The sequence below is a fragment of the Myxine glutinosa genome, chromosome 13 (genome assembly GCF_964187855.1).
Source record: "Myxine glutinosa chromosome 13, kmMyxGlut1.1, whole genome shotgun sequence".
Classification (NCBI taxonomy): domain Eukaryota; kingdom Metazoa; phylum Chordata; class Myxini; order Myxiniformes; family Myxinidae; genus Myxine; species Myxine glutinosa.
In genome coordinates this window covers 653082-665581 of record NC_136273.1, presented here as the reverse complement: position 1 = coordinate 665581, position 12500 = coordinate 653082, and the positions used below count along the sequence as shown (strand labels likewise).

The window sequence follows — 12500 nt, the reverse complement described above, 5'->3', positions numbered from 1 at the left end:
ACATGTACTTGCAGTAAGACTGTCAACATCAAGGTTGTAATGACAAGTGCCAAGATACAATAATTCCTGAGACGTGTCATGTCATGACAGTCTCCAGTGAGACAAGTCAGCCAGATTTTTTTATTTTTTTTGCATGCAAAGTCAAGGCTCTTGTGTAAGAGCTAACACAAAAACCACATAAACAGAAACAGAAACACGCATGAAACGTAATAAAGGGAGCGAGAGACAAGAGGGCGAGAGAGAGGGTAGCACAACAACAGAAGAGAACAAGAAGACGTCATGCAGAGCACGATACTTGCAAAATCCACCACCCCTCCCCCCCCAAAAAGGTTGCCATTGATCCATCAAATTGTCCATTTCATCAACATTAAACTTGACGATCTTAATCAAAGCTCAGGTCAATAGGATGAAAAGTGACAATTTATCAGATGAATATTGATGATTTTAGACGTTTGACCTTGAGTTGATCTTTTGACCTCAAAAAAATAGTTGGTTTCCCCATTTAGTGACTGCAAATGCTGTTCAATCCCGAATTCAATCGGATGAAAATTGATGGTTTCACACATGAATATTGATGATTTTGGAGGTTTGACCTTGAGTTGACTTTTGACCTCAAAAATAGTTGGTTTGCCAATTTAGTGACTCAATTATACAAGTTCTGTTCAATTTTCAAGTCAATCGGATGAAAAATGGAAATTTTAGAAGTTCGACCTCCAGATGACCTTTGACTTCAAAATCATTAGGTTTCTCAATTGTGATGACCTCTGCAACTTGTTGAAGTTTCATGGTGATCGGTTTAGAATTGTGACCTGCAGGCGAGTGACAAACAAACAGACAGAATAAGCTTCGCAACGACCAATATACTTGAAAAATCTTCAATTTTTCAAGTTATTTCTTTCTTTTTTTATGGGATTTTGCCCACCACAGAGCCTATAAGGCCCCTCGAGGTGGGGGCCACGCAAAGGAAAGAAAAGTATAGATATTAGAAAGAAAGGAGCGATCTATTGACATTCCTCTTGAATTGAGGTAGGTTTGGTTCGAGGAGAAATCAAGAATCAAGATGCAGGTAAACTGTTCCAGAGTGATGCAGTACGGGGGAAAAAAAACTAGAAGAATACCTCATAGTCTTGCACCTCGGGACAGATACAGTGTATGAATGGGAAAAAAACTGCCAAACGTGTGGAGCGACTGAAAATATGCACAGGTGGAACAACCTGTGAAAGACCCTCGGAGCACATTCCATGATAATATCGATAGAAAAGGCTCAAGGAAGCAACAGAGCAGCGGACTGAGAGAGGTTCCTGGGATGATGCCAACCCCTGCCCCACTAGAATGGCGGCACGTTGCTGGATTCTGTCAAGAAGAGATAGGTGACAGGCTGAGTCACCAGCCCAAATATGGCAGTGATACTCCATAACAGGTCGTATCGTGGCCTTGTATATACAGTCACGTGAAAAAGTAAGTACACCCCATGTAAAGTTTTGACTTTTTCAACATATTTCAACATACAGCTATTTGATCTTAATTTCAACAATATTGATAGATAAAGGTGATATAATATAACAGATATCATGAAACATTTACATTTTGTAGTCCATTGTATAATTTAAATAAACATAAATGCAAATTTCGCATGTGGAAAAAGTAAGTACACCCCTACATTTATCACTACTTCAAATACCTAAAATTAGAATCATGTGCACCAGCTCAGGTGCAAATGATTAGAACATCGTTAGAGAGGATCTTGGAGGAACCTGTCTTATTTAAACCTCAGACATTTCGTTTGGTTTGCTCTTTGTTGTTGAAGTGTGTGACGTCACCATGCCTAGATCAAAAGAGCTCTCTGAGGCCTTCAGAAAGAAGGCTATAGATGCCTACGAGTCTGGGAAGGGATTTAAAAAGATCTCCAAACAATTTGAAATCAATCATTCGACTGTCCGGAAGATCATCTACAAGTGGAGAAGATTCCAAACAACTGCCAACTTGTTCAGGCCAGGCCGCCCCAGCAAGTTCAGCCCGAGAGCAGACCGCAAGATGCTGAAAGAAGTCTCTAAGAACCCCCAGAATGTCATCACGGGACCTACAGGTAGCTCTTGCCACTGTTGATGTCAAAGTGCACGAGTCTACCATTAGAAAGAGGCTGCACAAATTTCATCTACATGGGAGGTGTGCCAGGGGGAAACCTTTGCTGTCCAGAAAGATCATCAGGGCAAGACTAAAGTTTGCCAATGAACACCTCGGCAAAGACCAGCACTTCTGGAACAATGTGCTCTGGACAGATGAGTCAAAGGTAGAGCTATTTGGCCACAGTACCAGAAGACATGTTTGGCGAAAACCAAAGACAGCATTTGACCACAAGAACCTGATACCAACTGTCAAGCATGGTGGTGGAAATATTATGGTTTGGCGAAACTTTGCTGCATCAGGGCCTGGGCAGCTCACCATCATAGAATCCACTATGAATTCTTCATTGTACCAGAGGGTGCTTGAGGATAATGTGAGGCCATCTGTCGGAGAGTTGAAGCTCAACCGAAGGTGGACCTTGCAACATGACAATGACCCTAAACATACCAGTAAATCCACCAAGGAATGGCTGAAAAGAAAGAAATGGAGGGTTCTGGAATGGCCAAGTCAAAGCCCGGATCTAAATCCCATCGAGATGTTGTGGGGGGATTTGAAACGAGCTGTGCATGCAATTGTGCATGCTGTGCAACAATTTTTTGTTCAATAAATTATTGCAAATTCAATTTGTCATTGTTTTTTGTTCAATTAGATCACCTTTATCTATAGATACTGTTTAAATACACACAACAACACAACATGCATTTTAAGGCCATTTTCCCCGCAAGAGCGGGGGTTAAAAAGATTTTAAAAACATTGCATGTGGTGTACTTACTTTTTCCACATGCGAAATTTGCATTTATGTTTATTTAAATTATACAATGGACTACAAAATGTAAATGTTTGATGATATTTGTTATATTATATCACCTTTATCTATCAATATTGTTGAAATGAAGATCAAATAGCTGTATGTTGAAATATGTTGAAAACGTCAAAACTTTACATGGGGTGTACTTACTTTTTTACGTGACTGTTTGGAGAATAGAAGCTTGAGAAAGGTATCACCGAGCACGAAATATGCAGCCAAGGCACTGGGAGGCTCTTTTAGCGATACCAGAGATGTACTTTTCCCAGCTGAGGTTTGAGCTGATATCCAATCCAAGCAGACGGATAACAGGACGTTCCTGAAAAGGTGAAGAATCCAGAGACAAGATTGTAAAACAAGGTGATCTTTAACAGGACACAGACAACAAGTTGGTCTGGTTTTGGTTGAAAGTAACAAGCCAGGCTTTTCCCTAGTTTATCACACTCTCAATATCCTGATTGAGAGTGGTAATGGCATGGTCACAGGTCGGACGACACGAGATCCTCGGGTAGGTAGTATGCAGTGTTGAGTTATGCTTAATTGAGAAAGAATCCAATCAGGCAGATCATTCATGTGCAACAATAACAATATTGGACCCAACACAGACCCTTGAGGAACACCAGCATTAGTATTATGAACGTGGGACGACTGTTCCTCATCTGCCACTTTGGCAATTTTTAAGGAAATCTGAGATTATATCGAGCAATCTTTGAGAAATACCGTATGGTATTAGTTTATGGATGAGGTCCTTGTGCCACACTTTGTCAAAAGCCTTTGAGATGTCGAGTGCAACAACCCTGGCTTCTCCACGATGATCCAAAGCCCTATTCACATGTTCAGTGATGAGGGATAGAACATCACAAGAAGACCATGACTGCCGAAAGCCAAACTGGACCTCAGTTAGACATCGGACAAAGCCATAATGGACAAGTAACGAGGACATCGAGAGATCTGTAGAAGGGAGAGGACTGGGGCGGTGTACATGGGATAAACAAGATGGACACTTCAAGGACTTTCAGGAAAGAAAACGGGGCGAATTTGAAGGAGGTGGATTTGGGGTGTATTAATGGGGGTCGAAAAGACCAATTGGATGGGAGAAGAAAAGAGATGGTGTTGAACAGCTGTTTTGAAGACCTGGAGGGAGGAGTGGGATTGAAGAGAGTGGGAGTTTGTTCCAGAGTCAGGAGAAAAGAGAAATGAAAGAGTGAAGGTGGGCAGAGAGTCTTGATTTTGGCAGTTTCACCAGAAGATAGTTTGCTGGCAGATTTTGTGCATCCTGTAGGAATATTGGGGGGACAGAGCACATACAGAGCAGGGGGAGCAAGGTCAGAGAGGACTCTGAAGAAGAAAGCCCACCAAACCTGCCTGCGGTGAGTGAGTGAAAGGCCCTCAGAGATAGCTTCATCGCGGGAGATTCCAATGATTCTGAAAGCTTTGGTTTCAACAGCGTGAAGCCGAGCTAGGTGTGAGGCAGGAGCACCGGCCCAGAGGGGGGAACAGTATTCCATCAAGCTGTGGATGAAAGCCTTGTATGTGGTGAGGAGCTCAGGTGTGCCAAGGAAGGACTTCGCACGACGAAGGATGCCCAGTCGGCGACTGGCTTTGGAGGCCAGCTTGGAAATGTGGTTTTCCCAGGAAAGATCATGGCAGATAGTGAGACCAAAAAGTTTGAGTGACAGAACTTCTTGGAGAGGATTGTTGAGAAAGTAGATTGGAGGGTTGTCCAGTCGGTCTATTTGGAGAGAGACAGTAAGAGTGTGAGATTTGATCATGACGCCCCCTGACTTTTACTGGCATCAGCATCTGCATCATCAGCTTCCATATTGGTTCCATGATTGGTTGAGAATTCTGCAAGGACAACCATGCAAGCACTGTGGATGGAGTGTCTTACCTCACGACCTTTCTGCCATCTCCAAAACTTTAGTCAGTATTGTAATAGAATACTCATTGCTTGCTGGATGGAGGGATCACAAACAACAAATTGTCAGCTTGATTCCTCCAGAACAAAGCGGCTCACTTAATGACCTCACTGCCATCTCAAATGAACATTCACCCCCACTCTCTGGGAATCCTGTGACTGCAAATATTTGCTGTCTAATAATTGCATTGCATCAACTCACTTGCCATGCAACTCTTATTCCCAGTCTTATTACCTGTACCATGCATAATCATACCTGTGTATAATCATTGGTTGTTCGTGCCGCGTTTTCAGGCCTGGTCCCACGAGGCTTTCCTGTCTCCTCTGCGGTTGTTTGTTGTCCATTTACTTTCGTTCTCTCACTGTATTGCTTTTTTATTTGTCTTTCTTTCACCCCATACTTCCCCCGAACATCTTAACCTTTGTCTAAAGTTTAAGGGTGTCGTACTGGTGAAAAATTGAGAAAACTACATAGGTACCTTTGAGAGGCCTTTATACAAAAACAAAGTCAAGTTAATATCTAATTTTCAGTTTTTCTTGAAAGATATAATCTTGGCTTTAACTCGGGACCAGTTTCAACGCTTCTTTGTCATATTACATGCATATAATTTGCATAAATTAGACCGTCAATAAAAAACAAGGAAAAACAAAGAACACATTTCTACTTCTATCTTCTATGTCACCTATCATTCTTTTCACACAAAACTTGGTACATGTATTATACATGTGTTACTCTACTACCTGATGAGAGGATTTTGTGAAATTATGTCAAATGTTCACTAATTAGCTAATTATGCCAATTACCAGATAAAACTTGGTTGTCCTTCAATAAATCCACAATGGCTACTCCTATAAACAAAAGCCTTCATCATTTTAAAGGAAGTGATATTCTGAATATCCTGTCCAAATTTCAGTCCAAAAGAATGATGCATTTCCCAAGTTATAACAAATTTCATGCAAAATATGAGATTGAATTGAATTGAAATTTGAATTTTTCAATAATTAGGGGTACTTCTATGACCTCTAATAGCATGATTCTTGTTTATAAGACTAGAAGGAAACTGTTCAGCTAAAAAAAATAAAAAATCACCTGTTCACCAGTACTACACCCTTAATGCAAAAAAAAAAAAAAACTCAAAAATTTATCTTGATTTCCTTCTCTCCTTGTGGCTTCCCCTCCCTCGACCACGCGGTTCGCCCCTCCCGTTTCCTCTCCTTCCTTCGTATCTCAATCCTCTCCAGTCGTTACCTTTCCAATTCTAGTTTTCACCATACTCCTTCAACTTATCTCCTTGTTCCTCTGATCCACTTTGACCCACAACCTCTTTGTCCAATCCAATCACCCTCCAATCACCATCAAACCCTTTGTCCTTCTCATCCTTCCCTTTCTCCTAGCTCTTCTAAAATCTCCGACACACTATCAGCAGCTCTTCCTACCTCCTCCTCCTCTTCCTCATCTTACCCTACTCCTCCCCTCCCCTGTCCTGCATCCGATGTTCCCCCTTCCTCTTACTTAACGGTATTGACCTTAAAGATCTGGGGCCTTCACGCAAACCTGACTGATCTCTCCATACAGGCTGCTTCTGACAAACCAGACTTAATCTGCTGAACAGAAACTTTCCTCCTTCAAGATTTCTCTGATTCCTTAATATCTCTCCCTGGTTACCCCCTCCTCTGGTATGAAAGACCTGAGCCTCGTCCTGGTGATGGGATTGCTATCTTTATAAAAAACGATCTTCCTCACTCTCCCTGCACTGTCCTCTCTCCACCCCACCCCCAGGAGTACCTCTCGCTATGGCTTCACCTTCGCTCCCACCTTTTGTTCATGTGTGTGTTGTACCGGCCACCAAACAGTGATGACTCCATTTACATCTCGCTGTCAGATAACATGGACTAACTTCTATCCACTCATCCCAACTCTCTCTTCCTCATATGTGATGACTTCAACTGTCATCATGCCAGCTGGCTGGGTGTGGGCACCTCTCACACCAGCCATGGCACCTCAGCAAAGGACTTCTGCGACCAACTGGGACTGACACAATCTGTCAATTTCCCGACCCGGATCTCAATCAATGGAGCATCTGCTCTTCTAGACTTGACGAGTCTGTCATTTCACTCAGGCCGACTGCCACGGTCTTCAAGCAGCCATCAATCATCTGAACTGGTCTCCAATCTCTCCTGCCTCTGACATCAACTCATCCTGGGAATTCTTCCAAAGCAAACTGCTCTCTCTCATGCACAGATTTATCCCATCTTGTCTCTTCAGTTGTCATACCCTTCCTCCCGTCCATGGTACACTGAATCTTGTGGAGAGGCAGTTGCCCTGAAACAACTTGCCTTCTCCTCATGGAAGGTAAATCCAAAAGAAGGCAATTGGAAAGTAAATCTTTCACAAAGCCGGGAACAGGTGTGTCTACCCTCAGGGGAGCCAGGAAACAATATCTCTAATATCAAGACTGAACTCTCAAACCTGTCTCCCTTCTCCAAATCCTGGTGGTGTCTGGTCAAATCTGTTTCTGGTGTTTATTCCCCCTCCATCCCCTCCCTTACCTCAAACGGCCACACAGCTCACTCCGCACGTGAAAAAGCTGAATGCCTCAACTTTGTGTTTGCCTGAAAATATTGTGTCCCTAACCCATCTCTCTCTGTACCCACCTTACCAGTCGAACCCAACTGCTCCTGGACTCTGTGTCCTTCTCTCCTGACAAGATGGAGAAGTTTCTGTCAAACCTCGACTCTGATTCTGTAACTGGAACAGATGGCATCACCCCATGGGTCCTAAAATCCTGCTCTTCTGCTCTATCTCACCCTCTCTCTGTTCTCTTCACCTTCTCTTTTCCCCAAGGTCTTCTGCCATCAGCTTGGAAATCAGCCAACATTACCGCCTTGCACAAAAAGGTACAAAAGCAGATCCATCAACTACAGACCAATCAGCCTGCTCCCAATAATCATCAAGGTCATGGAATCCATCATTTCTTTGATATTACATTCTTCCTCTTCTCCAATGGCTTGATCTCGGATCATCAATTTGGATTCAGACTTGGTCATTCTACTCTGGACATGCTCCTTCTGCTGTCTCAACCATGGATGGAGGTCCTCAATGTCAAACAGGAAATCAGAGCTGCCTCCCTTGACATATCACGTGCCTTCGATACGGTCTGGCACCCAGCTCTGCTCACCAAACTCTTTTCCAATGGTATCCATTGAAATCTCCACGCATGCCCTGCGGACTTCCTCTCTGGTCATAGTCAACGTGTGGCCCTGAATGGATTTCTCTTATGTCCCAATCCTGTTCAGGCTGGATTTCCCCAAGGCAGTGTTCTGGGCCCTGTGTTTTTTCTGGTCTTCATCAGTGATCTCTCCGACTCTCTGAAAAATCCTCTCTATCTCTTTGCTGATGACTCCACTCTCTGCCGTTCCATACCTCATCCCTCAGATCGGCAGTCTGCAGCCACCTCACTCTCTGCAGACCTGGACAAAATCACAGACTGATCAAACAAGTGGAACATGTCTTTCAATCCTGACAAATCTCACACTCTCACTTTGTCTCTCCGAAAAGACCCCATGTAAGTCCCTCCCATCTACTTTCTCAACAGTCCTCTCCAAGAAGTTCTGTCACTCAAGCTTTTGGGTCTCACTGTCTGCTATGATCTTTCCTGGGAAAACCATATTTCCAAGCTGGCCTCCAAAGCCAGTCGCCGACTGGCCATTCTCCATCGTGCGAAGTTCTTCCTTGGCACACCTGAGTTCCTCACACCTAGCTCGGCTTCACGCTGTTGAAACCAAAGCCTTCAGAATCATTGGAATCTCCCGCGATGAAGCTGATTGTGAGGGCCTTTCACTCACTCACCGCAGGCAGGTTGGTGGTCTTTCTGTCTTCTCCTGACTCCTCTCCGGCCTAGCTCTCCCAGCTCTGTCTGTGCTCTGTCCCCAAAATATTCCTGCAGGTCGCACAAGACCTGCCAGCAACCCTCTTCTGGTGAAACTGCCAAAATCAAGACTCTCTGCTCACATTCGCCCTTTCAATCCTCTTTTCTCCCACCTCTGGAACAAACTCCCTCACTCTCTTCAATCCCACTTCTCCCTCCAGGTCTTTAAAACAGCTGTTCACCACCATCTCTTATCTTCCCTAATCCAAAACCTTGATCTTTTCTACCCCCGTTAATTCACCCCAGATCCACCTTTTTGAAATGCCAACTTCTTTCCTGGAAGTCCTAGCAGTGTCCATGTGTTTTATACCTCTCCCACCCCCCCACCCCCCTTCCCATGCCTCCTCGCTCCAAGCCCTCTCCCTCCCGTCCCTGTTCTCTGCTGTTGTACTTGTGTGCTTCCCTCTCTCTCCCCATCTTGTCTCTCGCTCCCTTTATTATATGTTATGTGTCTGTTTTTTTTTTGTGATTAATGTTAGCTCTTACACGAGCCTTGATATTGTATACAAAACAAAAAAAAAGGATGTTTGTTGGAGAATGGCCCTGACAAACATTGTGCTGGGGTGAAGGTTGCTTTTCTCCAGGAAGAGACCGTTCATGTGACGAACAGTGCAGAGTTTTTAGAGGATGACAGGTTCGGCTCTGTGGTGTGCGAAGCAACTTTCGTGGTTTGTGGTATCGCGCTTGGGGGTATTCGGTTAGACCCAGCAGGGGTTCTTCTGGCTCGCCCGGGACTGACTGTGTGCAACGTGGCCCCAGCTCCAAGGTATGTGCAGACAACCGAACCTGAGCTGGTGTGTCAGATGGCGGAGGCTGTGATGTGTGCAGCGATGGGCGAGCCTGCTTAGGATGGCAGCGAGGATGGGCCGCTGGTGTGCGGGTCCGGGCTTGCGTTGGGTAGCGAGGCTGCATCCGTCATCATGGGTGAGCTGGAATCGGCAGTGGTCATGGACACTGTCGGAGTCGACCTGGCGCCTGGGGTTATTGACTTCTCACGGAGGGGTGTGTGATAGCGACCATGGGGCAGTGGGTAAGAGAAGTATAATGGTAGAACCCAATGTGGGCCAGTGTCAGTTGGAGCCCCAATTGAAATTCATTGTTGCACGTGCTTGTTCGTGTCATGTAGGAGCTACGAGTCGTGAGCAGCTGGCATCTCATGACAATGGAGAAGGGTTGGCAGAGTGGGAAGCTCAATGCCAGGGGAAGCTCACATTAAGCAGACCAAAGTCCTGTATCAGGCATCTCCTAGTAAGGCACTGCAAGCTCCTACCATCCGAATCGATGCAGAGATTTTTGGGAATATGGATCACATCGGTCTCACTCACCATCTCTCTTCGAAGGCAAACATGGATGTAGAGATCCAACACCGTCTGAATTGTGGCAGCACTGCCTTCGCACGTCTCAGGAATAGAGTCTTTAATGATCGTGATGTTTGTCCTGGAACCAAGTTCCTTGTTTATCGGGCAGTTGCCTTTCCAACTCTGCTGTATGGTTCTGAAATCTGGTCGACATAAAGCGGGCATCTGTATATCCTGGAGAGACCTCATCAATGTTGTTTGCACCAAATCTTGAGGATTAAATGGGAGCATAGGCACACAGACATCAGAGTACTTGACAAAGCAAGCACTACCAACGTTGAGGCAATAATTATCCATCAACAGCTATGGCCATGTCACATGAATGTCAGACTCTCTCTCTCTCTATCTCTCTCTCTCTCCTCTCTCCTCTCTCCTCTCTCTCCTCTCCTCTTCTCTCCTCTCTCTCTCTCCTCTCTCTCTCCTCTCCTCTTCTCTCCTCTCTCTCCTCTCCTCTCCTCTCTCTCCTCTCTCCTCTTCTCTCCTCTTCTCTCTTCTCTCCTCTTCTCTCCTCTTCTCTCCTCTCTCTCCTCTCTCTCCTCTCTCTCCTCTCTCCCCTCTCTCCCCTCTCTCTCCCCTCTCTCCCTCTCTCCCCTCTCTCTCCTCTCTCTCCTCTCTCTCCTCTCTCTCCTCTCTCCCCTCTCTCCCCTCTCTCCCCTCTCTCTCCTCTCTCTCTCTCTCTCTCCTCTCTCCCTCTCTCTCCTCTCTCTCTCCCCTCTCTCTTCTCTCTCCTCTCTCTCCTCTCTCTCCTCTCTCTCCCTCTCTCTCCCTCTCTCTCCTCCTCTCTCCCCTCTCACCCCTCTCTCCTCACTCCTCCCCTCTCTCCCCCTCTCTCCCCTCTCTCCCTCTCTCTCCTCTCTCCCCTCTCTCCCCTCTCTCCCCTCTCTCTCCCCTCTCCTCTCCTCTCTCCCCTCTCTCCCCTCTCTCCCCTCTCTCCCCTCTCACCCTCTCTCCCCTCTCTCCCCTCTCTCTCTCCTCTCTCCCCTCTCTCCCCTCTCTCCCCTCTCTCCCCTCTCTCCCCTCTCCCCCCTCTCCCCCCTCCCCTCCTCTCTCTCCTCTCTCTCCTCTCTCTCCTCTCTCTCCTCTCTCTCCTCTCTCCCCTCTCTCCCCTCTCCCCCTCTCTCCCCTCTCTCTCCTCACTCTCCTCACTCTCCTCTCTCCCCTCTCTCCCCTCTCTCCCCTCTCTCCCCTCTCTCTCCTCTCCTCTCTCCTCTCTCTCCTCTCTCTCCTCTCTCTCCTCTCTCTCCCCTCTCATCCCTCTCTCTCCCCTCTCTCCCCTCTCTCCCTCTCTCTCCTCTCTCTCCTCTCTCTCCTCTCTCTCCTCTCTCCCCTCTCTCCCCTCTCTCCCCTCTCTCTCCTCTCTCTCCTCTCTCTCCCCTCTCTCTCCTCTCCTCTCTCCTCTCTCTCCTCTCTCTCCTCTCTCTCCTCTCTCTCCTCTCTCTCCCCTCTCTCCCCTCTCTCCCCTCTCTCTCCCCTCTCTCCCCTCTCTCCCCTCTCTCTCCTCTCTCTCCTCTCTCTCCTCTCTCTCCCTCTCTCCCCTCTCTCCTCTCCCCCTCTCTCCCCTCTCTCCCTCTCTCTCCCCTCTCTCTCCTCTCTCTCTCCTCTCTCTCTCCCCTCTCTCTCCTCTCTCTCCTCTCTCTCTCCTCTCCTCTCTCCTCTCTCTCCTCTCTCCACTCTCTCCCCTCTCTCCTCTCCCCCCTCTCTCCCCTCTCTCCCCTCTCTCTCCCCTCTCTCTCCCTCTCTCTCCTCTCTCTCTCTCCTCTCTCTCTCCTCTCCTCTCTCTCCTCTCTCTCCTCTCTCTCCTCTGTCTCCTCTCTCTCCTCTCTCTCCTCTCCTCTCTCTCCTCTCTCCCCTCTCTCCCCTCTCTCCCCTCTCTCTCCTCTCTCTCCTCTCTCTCCCCTCTCTCCCCTCTCTCTCCTCTCTCTCCTCTCTCTCCTCTCTCTCCTCTCTCCCCTCTCTCCCTCTCTCTCCTCTCTCCCCTCTCTCTCCTCTCTCTCCTCTCTCTCCTCTCTCTCCTCTCTCCCCTCTCTCTCCTCTCTCTCCTCTCTCTCCTCTCTCTCCTCTCTCCCCTCTCTCCCCTCTCTCCTCTCTCTCCCCTCTCTCTCCTCTCTCTCCTCTCTCCTCTCTCTCCCCTCTCTCTCCTCTCTCTCCCCTCTCTCTCCTCTCTCTCCCCTCTCTCTCCTCTCTCTCCTCTCTCCTCTCTCTCTCTCTCTCTCTCCCTTCTCTCCCCTCTCTCCCCTCTCTCCCCTCTCTCCTCTCTCTCCCCTCTCTCCCCTCTCTCCCCTCTCTCCCCTCTCTCTCTCCTCTCTCTCTCCTCTCCTCTCTCTCCTCTCTCTCCTCTCTCTCCTCTCTCCCCTCTCTCCCCTCTC

The 12500-nt window shown here is 47.1% G+C and overlaps 1 protein-coding gene across 1 annotated transcript in view; it reads left to right on the top strand.

The window, feature by feature from the left end:
- Positions 1 to 12500, top strand: part of LOC137439183 (uncharacterized) — a 320724-nt gene that overhangs the window by 234702 nt on the left and 73522 nt on the right. The gene's annotated exons all lie outside the window — the stretch shown is intronic.